Source organism: Mus caroli, chromosome 17 (genome assembly GCF_900094665.2).
Source record: "Mus caroli chromosome 17, CAROLI_EIJ_v1.1, whole genome shotgun sequence".
Taxonomy (NCBI): domain Eukaryota; kingdom Metazoa; phylum Chordata; class Mammalia; order Rodentia; family Muridae; genus Mus; species Mus caroli.
Genome location: NC_034586.1, coordinates 24,091,433 through 24,108,895, shown reverse-complemented (window position 1 = coordinate 24,108,895; position 17,463 = coordinate 24,091,433). Strand labels below are relative to the sequence as shown.

General features: G+C 52.0%; 1 protein-coding gene across 1 annotated transcript in view; it reads right to left on the bottom strand.

The window, feature by feature from the left end:
- Positions 1-17,463, bottom strand: part of Ppard (peroxisome proliferator activated receptor delta) — a 69,048-nt gene that overhangs the window by 46,383 nt on the left and 5,202 nt on the right. The gene's annotated exons all lie outside the window — the stretch shown is intronic.

The window sequence follows — 17,463 nt, the reverse complement described above, 5'->3', positions numbered from 1 at the left end:
TCTAAGGAACCACGTTTCCAGACATGAGGGCTTCTGAGCAGGACCATCAGACCTATACAGCCCCCTTCATCCACAGATGGCCTTCTACGCCTGGGCAGTGCAGCATAGCCCTGAATCCCACTTGGCTCTCAGGCTATGTGGGACCTAGGGACACTCACAGTGGATGCTTCAGCCCAAGTACACACCCAACACAACACTGAGCATGCTCAGAGGAGGCTGCTGAGACCCTACAGGCTCCTCCATCCCCAGTGAGCACGCCCGTGGCTTCCAATGAGCCTGTGGCAGGACTTCCCAGATAGAAAGTGTAGAAACATGCCCCCTCCCCCCAATACATAAAACCCATAATGCAGTTTAATTTGTGAATCAGGCACAGAGAGCCCCCTTGGCTGTAGACAGAGGTTTGAACGGTGTGCAGATGAGTACAGCTCCCACACAGAGCGGCAGGTACAGTCGGGACGCACTGCAGATTCTCATGGATCTTACAGTCATAACGGAAAACGGTGAGATCCATTTGCAGACAAATGGATAAAGCTGGAAATCATTATGTTAAGTAAAATAAACCAGACTTAGGCGGGCAAATGGGGGGGGGGCGGGGGACAGCGGGGTACCAGGAGTTCAACTCATCCTCTGCTGCACAGAGGCTGTGGGAGACTGTCTCAAAAACACAGAAGTAAATAAATAAAAAGACAAAAAAAAAATGCTAGTTTTCTTGTGTGCAGAGTCTAGATTTCAGTGTGTGTATGTGTGTCCCTGTCTGTCTGTCTGTCGGTCGGTCTGTATGTCTGTCTGTCTGCAATGAGAGTATAGATAAGGTTGTGACGAGGAAGAAAGTGCTCTGGGGGAGGGGGGTAGAAAGGAGGACCGTGGGGAGGATGTGGACCAGCCACAGGGAGGGAAGGGAGGTAGGGATGGGGTAAGAACAAATTAGATTGTCCTGAACTTATAAAGACACCATAATTAAACCTATTATTTTCTCTGTTCACTTCAACAATGCATCAGGCACAGAGAGTGATTGACAGAGGTCATTAAGGATGACGTGGAGTAGTTAGATGGTAGTGGCAGGGATGTAATAAAACACTGTGATGCCCAGGACATTCCATTTGGTTCTCTCACAGCACGTAGCACAGTGAGTGAAACTGTACGTGAGGGACCCTGTAAAAGCCAGTGAGCGCGTATGAGCAGGGCCTGACAGGGAAGACCACATATCCCGCACTGTTCTGCTGTTAAAACCCCTCGTCCAGCCTTGATAAGAGGGCTGGTGCCTGATCTTGTAAGCCTGTTTGTTTGCAATTCAGGAGGCCTGCTCTTTTCTGGGGAAGGGGAGGTGGGGGCGGGGGACTGTGAGGAGGGAGGAGGAAGGGGCAACTGTGGTCAGGACGTAATAATATGTGAGAGGGGAATAAAAGCAAACAAAAAAATTCTTGGGGTTGTTGGGATGTCTTCCGGATGACACAAGTTCAGTTCCCAGCACCCACAGCAGGCAGCTCACAAACCACCTGAAACGCCTCAGGCAACCCAGAGCCCTGAGGGCACCAGCACATACCTAACAGACACACGGATTTTAACAACTCTTTTTTTTTTTTTGAGGAGGAGGAGGCGTTGGCGGATGTCATGTATAGCCCAGGCTGGCCTTGAACTCATGGCTCTCCTGCCTCTACCTTCTGCTGCTAGGATTATAGGCATCACCCCTTCATCCAGCAGTATATTAAAAACAAAAAAGAAAAATGAAAAAGAAACAAAAAGTCTAAACTATCCTTGGGCTAAAAAGCTGGCTCTGTGCTTGAGAGCTTGTGTTGCTCTTACAGAGGTCCTGAGTTTGGTTCTCAGCACCCAGCCCACATCCAGTGGTGCAATCATTTATAAATCGATCCAGCCCCGGGAGATCCAGTGCCCTCTTCTGGCTCCTGCGGGCACTGCACTCACACACCACATACAAACTAACTAACTAATAAATAAATGCAAACACACCCATACTGCTAGTAATATAACCATTTCATGCTGCTAACAAAACTGTCCCGGGGCTGGAGAGATGGCTCACCCATTAAGAGCACTGACTGCTCTTCCAGAGGTCCTGAGTTCAATTCCCAGCAACCACATGGTGGCTCACAACCATCTGTAATGGGATCTGATGCCCTCTTCTGGAATATCTGAAGATAGCTACAGTGTACTTAACATATAACAAATAAATAAATCTTAAAACAAACAAACAAACAACAGTGTCCCATTTATGCCCAGAGAAAGGAGCCAAGACTTTTACAAACGATCACGTACTGGAAGTTACATTTACAGGAAATGTCCCAGTCCCAGGGGTACAGAAGCAGCTTGGCAGTTGCCGAGGCGGGCGGGGGTGGGGGCGGGGTGGGCTGGGAAAGACCCATGGGAGTGTGGACACAGACTTCTGTTTGGAGCAGTGACAGTGTTCTCAGAGTAGGTGGCCAGCTGTGTAAATATGAAGCCATTAAAACACACGCTGCGCACAGTGCTGAGCAAGCAGGGTTCTGTCAAACACACCTGAAATCCTAACGCATGCCGACTGAAGCAGCCGGCCCCAGGTTCAAGGCCACCCAACAAGACTGCCGATATTAAATAGATAAAAATGTATAGATGTGCCGGGTGGTGGTGGTGCACACCTTTAATCCCAGCACTTGGGAGGCAGAGGCAGGCGGATTTCTGAGTTCCAGGTCAGCCTGGTCTACAGAGTGAGTGCCAGGACAGGACATTTAAGCCAAGGGTTCACTCTGCCTTTCCCTGTTTAAGCTCAGTGGACACGACAGAGAAACCCTGTCTCGAAAAAAACAAAAACAAACAAACAAAAAAATGTATAGGTGTGTTCCTGTGGGGGATAGGGGGGCAGAGAGAGACAGAGAGAAAGCTGGACAATATCAGTGAGACATCTCAAAGAATATCCACTGACATATTAAACCATGGTGATTTCTGAGCAGGTTCTAGTTATTTGATTTTTTTCCTTTACATTTCTTAGTGTTTCCCACCGAGGGGAATGAGGTTGCTTTTGGAGGGAGTCCGCCTCTTTCTGAGATGCCTGTGGCTGTGGGAGGAGCTGCTAACAGCAAGGCAGTCTACACACTAATCAATCAGCAAAGGGGCTTCTAGTTCTGTGGGCCAAACTTCCTGGAAAGTCCACCCACCATGCCCTGTGCGGGACCCACCTGTCGGGCACCACCTGGAACAGCTGTAGGGCTGTCAACCTGCACAGCTGCCTGTAGCGCACGGCAGTGTAGTGTGAGGCTCCCACCCCCCAGCACTGAAGAAGGGGAACTCCGCAGGGAAGTTCCAGGCCTGATGCCTGAGGGCAACGAGCAGATCGGGGGGCACAACCAATTTTGGAAGGATCTTGGCTGATACTTTAGGGGGGGGGGCACTGGCAACACAGGAGGCAGATATCAGAGAGGGACTCCATATGGTAACAGTGTGGTGGTAGTCAGTAGGCTCTGGGTCCAACCCCAGCTCTCCATCGCTCGAGCATGGATAGCCATATACCTACCCTATGCCACTCTTCTCATCGAGAGGTAGAGCCTGTTTCTAGATGGCTGAGCCTTGGACTCCCACATGGCGCCCGGCTGTCAGGGGGGACACCTGAAGGAGCGGAAGTCATACACAGAGGGACAACTTGTCAGCTGGGCACATTCAAGGTGCAGAACCAGTAGCCAGGCCCGGGCACACCTCAGAGTCAGGAGACAGGATAATGGCAGCAGGCAGTGCTCAGCCAGAGCTGCACGAGGCCAGCTTCCCCTTGACAAGGCAGAGTCTTGGCTTTCTGATCCTTACACAGGGAATGCTAACTTGGACAGGCAGCATCTGAGACTCAACAGGCTGGTTTTGGAGCTGAGGAAGCTTCATTCTCTGAAGTACAGGAACTATTAACACTTCCTGCAACTGGGGAGGGACCTTCGAACAAACAGCCCCTGTTCCCAGTGACTCACCACTCAGGTCGGCCACACCAGCGTCCCAACAGACAGCCTCATCCCTACTAGTGCTGTCTTTGTTGGAGGGACCTTTAAAAGTCAGCCTCCCCCACCTCCCGCCAGCATCCAGAGAAGGACCAGGACCTCATCACCCACAACTTCCCCATCTTTCGATGGTGCTTGCCACCAAAAGACATGGCCTTCAAAACCAGACAGATGCCAGCACTGTCAGCAACCTAACAGCTGGTGGCCAGGCTGGGAGGTGGCCCAGTGGGTACAGCGCCTGCCTTGGAACGTACGAGGCCCAGGGCTGGATCCTGGCACTTGATGGTGGTGCAGGTCTGTTCTCAGACAGCAGAGGCAGGAGAATGAGGGACTCATTGCCATCCTCAGCTACATACTGAGTTTGGGACCAGCCTGGAATACATGAGCCCTTGTCTCAAAAATAAAGGGTGAAGGGGGCAGGTTTGAGATGGCTCAATGGGTAAAGAGGCCTGTGGCCAAGTGTGACAAACTGAATGTGAATTCCATCCCTCGGACCACCCACATAGAAGGAGAGAACTGACTCCCACAGTTGTCCTTTGACCACCACATAAGGTGCTGTGGAATGTTTGTGGGTGTGCACAAATACATACAAATAAATAAATACAATTTAAAATTCTAAGGAGTAGCCATCAGGGTTAGAGAGATGGCCTTGTGGTAAAGAACATGAGCTGCCCTGCAGACGACCGACCAGGGTTTGGTTCCCAGCAGGCACACGGTGGTTTGCAACTGTCTGTAACTCCACTTTCAGGGGATCCTCCTGCTTCCGCCCTCTGTGGGGACCAGGCATGCAGAAGCTGCACAGACATACATGCAAGCAAAACATTCATGCACATAAAATAATTTTTAAGTAGAGATCCCCTGACATCCACAGACAAAGCAGGGACAGCATACCCACAGAGGATGAGGGCCCTGCGGAAAAGCAATGAAGAGATGCTGTCTGGTCAGCAAGGAGAGCTGAGACATTCTCAGTGAAACGCAGGTGGCCCAGGGAGCACAGCAGCCACCAGGGCAGGGAACACAGAAGCAGTCAGCCACCCCAAAAGCACCGAGGTCAGAGTAGGGCTTCACAGGGCCATGCGCTTTAACCCAACACTAGGGAGGCAGAGGCAGGGATCACTATGAGTCTGAGGCTAGCCTGGGCTACACAGTAAGTTCTGATCAGGAAGGGCTACAGAGTGAGACCTTGTCCCCAATATAAATAAATAAGAAAAGTTTTTAAAAAGGAAGTTTAGGGCTGGAGAGAAGTTTAGGGCTCAGCAGAGAAGAGCACTTGTTGTTCTTGCAGAGGACCCAGGTTTAGTTTCCAGCATCAACATGGTGCCTTGTAGCCATGACTTCAGTCCCGGGGGTCCAGTCCATGGGCACCAGGAACACATGTGGTGCACATGCATACATGTAGGCACATCCACATACCTACAACAGACATAAATCTGTAGGAAATGCCGACACATGCCACACACGGCACAGATGGACCCTGAAGGTGTGTGCTATGTGGAACAAGCCACTCTGAAAGAGATGTCTGGCTGTGAACCTCCCTTGTGACCTCAGTACCAGGACGTGGAGGCAGGCTTGTGAGTGCTCTAGGCCAACCTAGATACATACTAAGACCCTGTTTCAAAAAAGTTGGGTCGAGTAGAAGGGGCTGGGGGCATGGATCGCAGTTAAGAGCAAGTGCTGCTCTTCCAGAAGACCCAAGTTCAATTCCCAGGACCCACATCATGGGGCTCAGAACCCCCTGGGGGATCTGACTCCTCTGGCCTCGGGTACCTGCATTCATGTCCACATACCTACACACAGACTCACACACATACGGGTAATGAGAACATAAAAAGGGTGAAGAGAGAGAGAGAGAGAGAGAGAGAGAGAGAGAGAGAGAGAGAGAGAAGAGGAGAGGGGAGTTATGTCCTGACTCCTGTCAGCACTAGGAAGGAGTGAGCTGGAGGCAGAGGGTAGAATGGTGGTTCTGGAGCAGACAGGGCTGGAGAGAGCAATCAGGAGCTGATATGTAATGTGGAGGGGCTCACTTTGAGAATTATGAAAGAGTTCCAGAGGGGGTAGGCAGATGATGGCAGAAACTATGTATATAGTTAAAGCTACTTAAAGATGACTAAGACGATAAACTGCACGCTGCACAGATCCAGGCAAGAGCCTCCACACGATGCTCACAACAGTGGAGGAAGGAAATGAAAGGAAATGAGGGAGGAAGCACCCAAATGCCCATCCTGGACAACGAGATAAACAGACGTCCGTCCGTTACTCTAACAGAAGTGTTGTGGGTCTGTCCTGATGCTGTTTGTCCTCGAGGCCCAGGTGGACAGCCCTCTGGGTTCAGAGCAGCCGAGACAGAATAGGGAATTTAGTAAGTGATAACTCTGGATGAAGAGCGGGAGGTGGATTAGCCACATGGAGGTTAGACAGTGGCCCAGCTACTGTGCTGACATAAAGCTGTGTGTGTCTTTCATTCGGGAACACAAACCCTTGAGGCGGGTAGCAAACCCGCCATTGAGATATATAAACAGTTAATTCAATACACAAGAATGGAATGAGGTCAGGGCTGGCATGCGGCTGTTAGCAGAGCACTTGCCCAGTATGCACAGAGACCTGGGGTTCGTCCCCAGCACCACATAAAACCGAGCTTAGTAGGGTAATAAACCCAGTACTGGGGAGGTGGAGTTCAAGGTCATCCTTAGCTTCAGAAGGAGTTTGAAGCCATCCTGCGCTACAAGAGGACCTGTTTTCAGAACCAAGAAGGGGTGGGGACCAGGAGTGGGCACCAGCACAGAGTAGGATTGCATGGGCAGACTGCAAACAGAACGCTGGGGTTCAGTTCTGTGAATGATACAATCCTGAGCAGATGGCCTGAGTTCCTTCCTTGGAATGTGGGATGCATATGTATTCCCCAGAACCCCAGTGAGACAGAAGGTGGAGGCAGGAGAATGGTTTGAAAGCTCATGGGCCAGCTAGCCTGGAGCACACAGCGTGTGACAGAAACAAAAAGAGAACCCGCCTCAAACAAGACGGAAAGACAAAGCCAAGTCCTGCAAAGCTGACCTCCGATCTGCGTGTGAGTGTGCCCACATCACATGCAAAACACATTTTCAGAAGAAGCCAGGTAAGTAAGTGGCTGTAAGGTTCTCACATGAACATACAGAATAGAGACCAGTGGTTGCAAGGTGGACAGGGGGTTTAGGGTTTAGCTCTCTGAGATAGGGGTGTGTTTTGGGGGTAAGGCAGATATTGTGCAATTACATGGAAGATCTGGTCACGTGACTATACTAAAAATCACCTTAAATTGTATGTTACTTCAGGCATTATCTCAATTCTAAAATGCTAATATATATATATATATATATATATATACACAGAATAGACTGGGTGTGGCACCCCTGGCTATCCTTGGTTACACAGTCAACTGCAGGCCAGCCTGGGCTACCTGGGGCCCAGTATCGAAAGACTGCACTATAAAACAGCTGACAGCGTGCCCTGCAGTGGGGTGAACCAGAATGGGCTCCTGTGCATTCTCCCCTGCAAGTGTGCCTGCTTGTCACTCCTGTCTGTGTCCCCTTGCCTTCCTAGCTACCCATCCAACCCTTCCTTCTTCCCTCTGGCTCAGCCCTTGGCCAAAACCAGATCTACCTTTTCCTGGCAGAACACCACCTAAGTATAGACTTGCCAGGGACCATCTGGAGGCCAAGATGCTGGCCCCCGAAGTCACCCCAGACGAGCTGCCCAATGGCTAGGGCTGTGGTTACAACCACGTGTCAGCTGAGGGATGCGGTTTCACATGGGAACTTAATTATAGCTCTGGAGGGAGGAAGAGAGAGAGGTGGGGCAGGCTTGGAGGGAATGGACAGGAAGCCATTGCCCTGGGCCTGGGGCACGCACGCAGGCTCACACGAACACACAGCTTATGCTAAGTGGAATCCTGATCCAAAGTGCACACCGGCCACCATGGCACACAGAAAACCTGCCACAGAGTCTGACTCCCTCTCCTGCTTGCTGGAGACCTCAGTCATCTGCTAGGCTCCTGGGAACATCGCTCGCTCCCAGGTCTCTCCCTGGCTTGGAGTTTTTCCTCGGATGGAAGCCGAGCCATGGATCTAAGGATCTGACCAGTCCCCCACCTCAGTACTACACTGAGATCCCTGCCCACTCCCCAGGAAGGTGCTGAGGAGGAAGAGGAGGAGGAGAAGGAGGAGGAGGAGGGGCGGCAGCTGCTGCCCTGGACTTGGTCAGACCCCAGGCCTGGGCACTGCCAGGTGGGGAAAGTAATGTGGAAAAACAGAACCCCCGTGGGGGACCACGACAAGGTGAGGCCCACAGAGGTACAGCTCGGTTTCTAGGCTCCTTGCTCTCCAGGCTTCTTTCTGGTCAGCAAGAGCTCCCTGCAACCCCACTCCCTCAACCCTGCCCAAGAGGGAGCAGGGGACCAGGCCTTGTCCTGTCAGTCCCAGGGACCAACCTTCCATCTCATGTTCCCCTCTTCTGAGCCCCAGAGATTGCTCCCTTAAAGCTATGAGAGAAAACCTCCAAACTGGAGGAGGGGGCCTTTTCTAGACTGGTACAGAAAGAAGTTTGAGTAAAAGAGGGTACGGATCAGAAAGAAGGGGTCACCGATAGTAGACGGCAAGGACGTGCTCTATCACATACAGAGCGTGAAGATGCCACACGGAACCCATTGCTGTGTGTGATTGTCATATGCCAGGAAACACAAACAAAAACTCACCAGGCTTACACAATCTGCCAGCCCGCAGCCACGACTGGCTGCAGCGCCCTCACCGCAGCTGACGGGAAGGGAGCCGCTTTTCTTCTCAGGGTTTCCTCCTTGTCTCTTCTTTCTTCTTTCTTCTTCTTTTTGGGTGGTGGTGGTGGTGTATTTTGTTGTTTGTTTGTTTTGAGGCAGGGTTTCTCTCTGTAGTGCTAGCTATCCTGGAACCCAATATCTAGACCAGGTCGGCCTTGAACTTAGAGCTCTGAATGCCTCTTTCTCCTGAGTGCTGGGATCAAAGGTGTTCAAGTGACACCAGGCCCAGCTCGGTCTTTTCTAACCAACTATTAGTGAGAATAATGTATAGGATTAAAATGTTTTTAAAATAGAAATTTAAAGACCTACCGAAATGTATGTCTGCATCTCAGCCTCAAACCCTAAAAAAGACAGTCAGCCTTCCAACTCCCTATTGAGTGGTACATGACTCCTCTAATGTCTAATTCTCCAAACGCAGTTTTAAGGCCTTGTTCTTCCCTGCCACTAGCTGAACAGCGTACCTGTGGCAAGTCCCTCTTCTATAATCTTGTACCCAACTTCCAAAGGCACGACAGCCACAGAGCACCTGCCCATTTGCTCCAGAGGTCATGACTGGTAGCCAGAGCCTCAGGAGATGTGCAGGCAAAGCCAGAGGTGGAGCCCAGTACCCTCAGGCTACAGGATTTCCCTGTAGCCACTCCCTGCTTCCCCTGGGAAGTGCCCCGTGGGGTCCCCAGGCTGTCATCAGCCTCGGGGCAATTGCATAGGTTCACTGCAGAGATGCAGTACTAAAGTTCTGTCCAGCTCACCCAAAGCTGCATGCACATCTGCAGCACAGGCCAATGAGTGGACAGCCAGGGTATAGGACAGACAGCTGCCACCCCATGGGAGACACTCAGGTAGATCCGAGGACCTTCATTCCTGAAGTTGCTCCTAACTACCACGTCATGTTCCCCCCAATTCCTGGGCAGTGAGGTAGAGTGGCCCGTGCCCATGCAGCTTCCTGCTCAGAGTCCACAGAAACACGAGTGGGGGCTGCTTAGTGTACCTGCCCCTCCAGCCTCCGGTCACCGGACCTGCGGTCCCTAGGGTCTACAGTTGACAGGCCAGGAAGCATAGTTCCCAGAGATGAGCCAGAGCCCCTGTCATCCCTGAATCCCAGTCTGGACCAGACCATGAAAACAGAACAGAAACGGATATTGAAAATAAGCCAGGTGGGGGCTGGAGAGATGGCTCATGAGGTAAAGGCGCCTGCCTGCTACCCAGCCTGACAACCTTAGTATAACCAACTCACCGAGAAGGAGAGGATCAACTCCTGCAAGCTGTCCTCCGACAGCCACATAAGTGCTGTAAGCAAGTAAGTCAGGGCGGGCAGGCACGAGGGGGCAAGAGAGAAGGCTGGTGTGAGGAGTCAGGGAGAGTCCGCATCCTGGAGCAGGGCTGAAGACTAGCACACTAGCCACACCCATGGAGCCCGGCTGAGGGGACGCTGTCAGGACAGGCCGTCAGTGAACTAAGAACATTGACTCAACATGCTCTTAGACTGTCAGTACCCTGCTCTCCCAGGATGGCAAGGGGCAAGGGTGTGTGGAGGGGGAGAGGTGACGGAGCAGGTAGGTGGGGTGCTGCCTGGCTCAAGGGAGAATCTGATGAAGACGATCTGTCTCCTCTCCCCAGAGGAAGCCATCTTAGCCATCTTTGCTTTCCCCCTCCCTCATGATCCAGAGCAGCGCCTAAGCCCTGCCCCCACCCCCACAAGGCTGACCCACAGTTACTTGTGTTCTTCTGGGTGCTGGAGCGGGGCCAGGCATCCACTGCTCACTGGGCCCCCTCTGCCTACTGACTGGAATGAGACCCTGCAGGAGGCCTGCCAGAAGCCTGCTCTGCTCAGAGACTGACCGACCGACAAGGGACTAACTGTTCTCTGAAACCAACGCTGGTCTAGGGGCTCAGACAGGTGATTTCCAAGTAGACCAATCAGATGCGGCTGTCTATCCCTCCTAAGAAACGTTCATGGCTTTCAGCAGCTGGGCTCAAATTCCAGCTGTGCTGTAACTCACGCACAAACACACACACACACACACACACACACTCTCCACACATGGACTCACAGATTCATACATATACATGTATATTCACACAGACATACGCCCGCTCACACACATACATTCACGCACTTATACATCGCATACTCATACACACACTCTTACACACACTCGAGGGCAGAGTGCGAACACACTGAGGTGTGTAAGTGGGCACTGAGCACCTAGCGCAACATGGGCAGGCACTCTCCACCCTGGCCACAGCAGCCACCAACAGCTCTGGGGACTACAAACAAGCAGCCTAGCTCCCGAAGTCACCATCTGAGAGCCAAGGCCACTGTGAGATGCCCTGGCAGGGGCAGCCAGAGGTGGGAGAAGGGAGCTTAGCTCAGTCCCACCAGGGAGGACGGCGCCAAGGTCAGAGGACAATCTGTCCTGTCCACTGAGCTTAAACAGGGAAAGACACAGTGAACCCTTGGCTTAAATGTCCTCTGTACGAGTGTGCCTCCCAGACAAGGCCACCCTGTGGAGGAGGCCACACTGGGTGACTCATCACCATCTTCTTTTTGTTGTTGTTGTTTGGCTTTTCGAGACAGGGTTTCTCTGTGTAGCCCTGGCTGTCCTGGAACTCACTCTGTAGACCAGGCTGGCCTCAAACTCAGTAATCCGCCTGCCTCTGCCTCCCAAGTGCTGGGATTAAAGGTGTGCATTACTATCTTCTACCTGACTAGGGCTTGCTGAGCAACTCTGTGGGGAGGCCCTGGAGGGCTCCATCAAGGAGCTGCACCCTGCGGGGATGTCCCTGACCATGACCCATGAACCCCACTCAGGGCTGGGAGCTGGCTGCACTGCAGATCTCTGACTCCTGACACACCTCGGGTGGACAGACTGATGGTCTCGCGAGGAGGTGGATAGAGAAAGGTAGGAAAGAGGGCAAGTGAAAACTGCAAACCAAGGGAAGCCACTGGGGAAGCCACGGCCTGTTCACACACACACTATGATCTGGGGAGCGTGAACACAAGAGTGAACAACGCAAAGATGGCTGGGCTGACAAGATGGCTCAGTAGGCAGCGTATTTCCCGCCAAGCTTGACCGCCTGAGTCTCAACACCCCCAGTCCCATACGGTAGAAGGAAAGAACCAACTCCCACAAGATGTCCTCTGATCGATACACATATGCTATGCCATGTGTACTTGTGTACAGATACACTATCAATCAATCAATCAATCAATAACCATTTTTCTCAACTGAAGAAAATAAAGAAACAGGTGGCTTTCACAGTGGTATGGTCAGGGTGGCAATATCACTCCCACACTTGTAGAGCAGAGGCCAGCCCTGCTCACACACACAGATACCAGTAAGGTCAGACAGTTAACTAGACAACAGAGGAAACTCTCTACAGTTGAGCCCAGCACTGGGCCCGGGCAAATTATACTCCGTGCTACAAATACACGCAGCATAAATGACACCTGCTCCAGCTCACAAACTTAAAGATGGCTATTGGTCAATGGATTATCAGTGGTTTCCCTCACAAACCCTGCCTGTCCCTCCTCCCCTGTACTCCCACCCAGGGGAGACCATCCAGGGTCCTGCCACTGGTGAGCTGTGCTACTTACTGAAGATTCCTATTTTCTGATAAGAATCAATCTGGACCTGGCGGTGGTGACGCACGCCTTTAATCCCAGCACTTGGGAGGCAGAGTCAGGCTGATTCCTGAGTTCGAGGCCAGCCTGGTCTACAGAGTGAGTTCCAGGACAGCCAGGGCTACACAGAGAAACCCTGGCTCAAAAAAAAAAAAAAAGAATCAATCCGGGGTCATTACATGATAATATGGAATCAGGGACAGATTTAATACGCATAGACAGTTTGTACCCTGGCCCCCAGGTGACAATGGAGGTTAACATGGGCTGGTGGCATCCTGGCACTTTAGAAAGTGACCAGGGAAGTAGAGGTGGCAGTGTTCACTATCCAGGGGGAGGGTGGCTTTACAGCCTGGGCATCTCTGACCTGTGGGGTCTGAGTCTAAGATGTCCAAGGACCAGAAGTGGAAAAGGGGTGCAACTGACCCCCTGGAGACTGGGAAGAAGGCTGGGCATGGAAGTGAGGCCACAGCTGACAGGTGAATGCACACTGGTTCAAGGAGGTCCAGGTGACAGCCACACACGCAATTGTATAAACCTGGTGACATTCCTGGGTACAAAGCAGCAAATATTCTAGAGAGGAAAGGAGGCAGGAGCAAGGGAGACTGACACTCAGCTCTGGAGATCAGGAGGCCCAAACTGGTTTCCCTGGACCAAAGCCAGCATGCTGGCAGAGCGGCACCCCCTGAAGGCCCTTGGAGGCCTGCTTCTTTGCCTCAGAGCCACATTCCTCACATTCTCTGGCCTCATAGTCTGTCTTCAAAACCAGAAGTATAGCATCTTGCACGGAGGTCACACACCTGTCTTGGGCCGCCTCCCTCTGCTGCCCACTAACAGGGCCGCCTCCAGAGGCCAAAGAACCAACCCATCAGGCAATCCGGAATAATCCCTCAAGAGTCCTAATTTAGTCACATCTGAGAAACCCACCTGGTTATCAGATGGCTACTACTGGCCTTCTGGGACATTACTCATCTCACAGTGGCAGAGGCAACCCAAGGACACTTAGGCAACACAGGTCCCTGTCGAGACTGGGGGTCTGGCTGCCTCCCAGGGTGGCTTCATCCTCTGGAATCACCCTCCTTTGGATGGGGGGAGGGGGAGGGATCTGTGTCAGCGGAAACATCTAGGCTTTGGGGGACTTCTGTGGAAGGGAAGGGGTTTTCTCCAACCTCCCCGAGGGCTCCTGAGGACAGCACCACAGGATCTGCACTGGCATCAAGAAAAACGTGAGACTATCTGTGCTGACATCACGGGGCTCCCCCACTGTCCTCGGGGCTATTATTGCATAGTGAGCTGTCAGAGAGTTCTGGGCCAGGCAAACCCACTGTGAATCAGGATGACAGGGACATGGTCTCCCTGCAGCACATCTGCCTGGGGCAGAGGGGGCTTAGAGGGGTGAGCAGCTGTGGTCAGAGCCCTGATCCTCTGCCATGGAGAGAGGGGTTGGTGTGTGGCATTGTGCATAGCAAATGTCACCAACTGTCCTGGGAATGTGGTTTCTGCAGATACCAGACTGGAGAAGCATACACTAGCCATCAGTGCCCTGGGAGATGGCTCTGTGTCATCCCTGGGACACGCTGCTCTTTGTAAGCCATTCTCAGCTTCCCAAAGCCCACAAGACCTGGTAAGGTGACAATGAGAGTCAACGTCCCACACTTTCCTGTTATCCTTACCCAGTGTACCCAGCTGGCCAGGGGTACTCAGGGCAATGGCTGAGAGGTGGCCCTAAGGGTACACTTGATGATGTCCACCAGCCTCTAGTGGACACCAGCTAGGCATTGCTAGCTTTACCTCCTCACACACACAGGACAGAAGGTCACTGACACCCCCAGCACACTCAGAAGGCTGAGGGGCTAGCCTGTACTCACAACGTTAAAGCAGAGTGGGGGAGGTTTCAGTTACAATCCTGGAGACACTTGGGGCATCTAGAAAAACTGAGCAAGCCTCGGTTCCTTGGAGATGGAGGTGAGCAGAGCTTTGGGTTCTAGAAAATTCCAGCACGGTGTGCCTGTGAGGTGCGAGAGGTCTGGTCTGTTGTGCTGCCAGCTGGCAGGTTGGCTTGTGCACTGCAGAGAGGAGGCCAAGCTCCCTGAACCTCAAAGGTCATGACTCCTGGACAGGGAAAGTGCCAAGGCTGTGCCAGGGATCACATAGGACGGATGCGTGAGCTCAGGGCCAGGCAGCTCCCAACACCTGTGAACTCCGCCCTAGGGCCCCTTCAAGGACAGTAGGTTTCAGAGCTGCATCCAGATGAGCTGTAAAGAACTCAGTGACTCAGGGAGAGCTGCCGAGAGGATGAGGGGACAGGGCTGACACAAGATGCAGAAGATGGAACAGGAGAGAAAAAGAAGGGGGCACTGGTGGGTGCTGCCCAGGTCCCAAGGCCAGGTGACAGGCAGTGAAGGCACTGTTCAAAAGCTGGCTCCCGGGTGTGGAAAGGTGTCTCTCCAGAAAGAATTCCTTCCTCAACTCTAGATCGCAGCTCACTGGGGCAGAGGCACTGGGAAAGGTGGTTCCTTTCAGTCCTCCAGGAGAAGCTGATGTAGGGCTGGAGACACTAAACTGTAAGCCATGGTTAACTCAGCCTGCTTCCTGCCTACGTCCCAAGTTACCACTCTCCAACATGGCCTCACCTGTCTCTTCTCACCCACTACCTTCCTCCTTTTGTTTGTGATGCTTGGTCCCATCGAGCCCAGGCAGGCCTCAAACTCCCTGAACTCCGGATCCTCCTGCCTCTACCTTCCATGTACTCGGATTGCAGGTCTGTGCTGCTATGCCATGTACTAGAAAGGACTATATCCTCTAGCTATATTGCCGCCATCTTTAGGAGTTTGCCTGAGCCTGCTTCCCAAGGGTCTTCAAGGCTTGGCTTGGAAGGAGGGAGTAGAGAGGGTCATGGGACCCTCACCTTAGTATCCGGACACCCCTCCCAGCCAGATGAAAGCAATTCTCCCTGGCCTCAAGAACTCTGGGGACATACAGAAGATGCAGGTGAAGACTTGAGGGAGGAGGTTCCACCCACACAGCCATGGGGTGTCATCATCTATACTAGGTATAAACCTATCATGGCTGCTTTGAGATGGCCCATGCTGCTGATAACCCTAACCCAAGCTCAGTAAGCAAAACCTGATAAACTCTGTCTCCCTAGGGTGCGGCTGGTGGAATCACACCCTGCTTTGTTGGTTTGGTTTTTTTGTTGTTGTTGTTTTTGTTTTTGTTCTTTTTGTTTTTGTTTTGGTTTTTGTTTTGGTTTTGGTTTTGGTTTTTCGAGACAGATTTTCTCTGTGTAGCCCTGGCTGTCCTGGAACTCACTCTGTAGACCAGGCTGGCCTCAAACTCGGAAATCCACCTGCCTCTGCCTCCCGAGTGCTGGGATTAAAGGCGTTGAGTCACCACGGCCAGCCTCCCAAGAACATTTAACAACACCTACTTTTAAATTTTTTTTAAAGTATTTTAAAAGATTAATTTATTTATGGATATGGGTGTTGGAGTATTTTGCTTCCATTCATGTCCACATGGCAGGCACTCCAGGCCTGGTGCCCTCAGAGGTCATAAGAGGACACGGGATTCCCTGGACCTGCAGTCATGGACAGTCACTAACAGCAGCGAGCTACCGTGTAGGTGCTGGGAATAGAACCCAGGAAGAACAAGTGTTCCTAACCACTGAGCCACCTCCTTCCTTGCCTTGACAGGGTTTCTCTGTGTAGCCCTGGCTGTACTGGAACTCACTTTGTAGAGCAGGCTGGCCTCAAACTCAGAGAGATCTGCCTGCCTCTGTCTCCTCAGTGCTGGGATTAAAGGCTCACCCTGCCATACCCAGCTCTCCCTTGCCTCTTAAAGGTCCTGAAATTAAAGTATACTTGAAACAATTATTGGTGTTAAAAATTATTCTGTCTGCTGGGTGGTGATACACATCTTAAATCCCAGCACCGAGGAGGTAGAGGCAAGCGGTTCTCTGAGTTTGAGGCCAACCCGGTCCACAGAGCTAGTTCTAGGACAATCAGGGCTACACAGAAAAACCCTAGCAGGAGTGGGGGTGGGGGGAGAAACAGACAAGCAAAAAAAAAAACCAACTATTTTGTCTGCTTCATTTTTCATTGTTTAATAAAATGTATAGCTTTTCATGTGCCTTAGCCTTGACAGTAAAGCTTAAACATTGCTGTTTCTCACTGCATAACCCCTTTAATTAATCTCTCCCACACATCAACAGTCCATATGGGGCTGGAGATCCCTTCTCCCTCTCTGGGCACCTGTCTGGCTGGTGGATGGATCAGAGCCAGTGCAGGTGACCAGCTATACCCATAGGGATGACTTTGGGAATGGAAAGACCGCCCTCCTCCTCTGAGACCCCTGTATGGTCCTCCCCGTCCACTGATACCTCCATTCTCCCTGTCCCAGCAACCTTCTGCAGTATTAGTGTCCTTCTCCAACACTACCAGCGGCACCACCACTGCCCAAACGCCTGGAGACACCTTCCCTCCGGACGGGAGCCAGGTGACCTTACCATAGCCCGTTCAACAGAAGTGCTGAGCTCAAGGAGGCCCCTCCCTCTCCACCTCACACCTGGCTGTCATCCTCCCTCTGATGAGAACTGGGCCTGTGACCAAAAGAACAGAGGCGATGACACCAATGACACCGTGATTTCCAAGACCAGGTCACGAGAAAGCCTCTGTCTCCTCAGTGCATTCGTTCTGGGATGTTTGTGTTCAGAGCCTAGCCACCATGCTACGAGCAGCTGCTGTCCACATACATATGCACACAGACAGGCAGACACACAAGCAGACAGACACACAGACAAATATGTGTAATTAGAGGGGGCTAGATTATGTGGTTCATGCCTTTTATCCCAGCGCTCTGGAGGCAAGAGGCGGGCAGATCTCTGAATTTGAGGCCAGCCTGGTCTACAAGTAAGTTTCAGGACAGTGCTACGTAGGGTCAAAAAGTAGGGTGTGTGAAACTGTTCTTTTGCATGGTGCCTCTAGAGCCCAGCACCCCTGTATCTTCATCCCTCAGGATGCTGACTGAAGATAAACTCGCCATCACACCCTGAGCCCCTGCCAGCTCCCTGA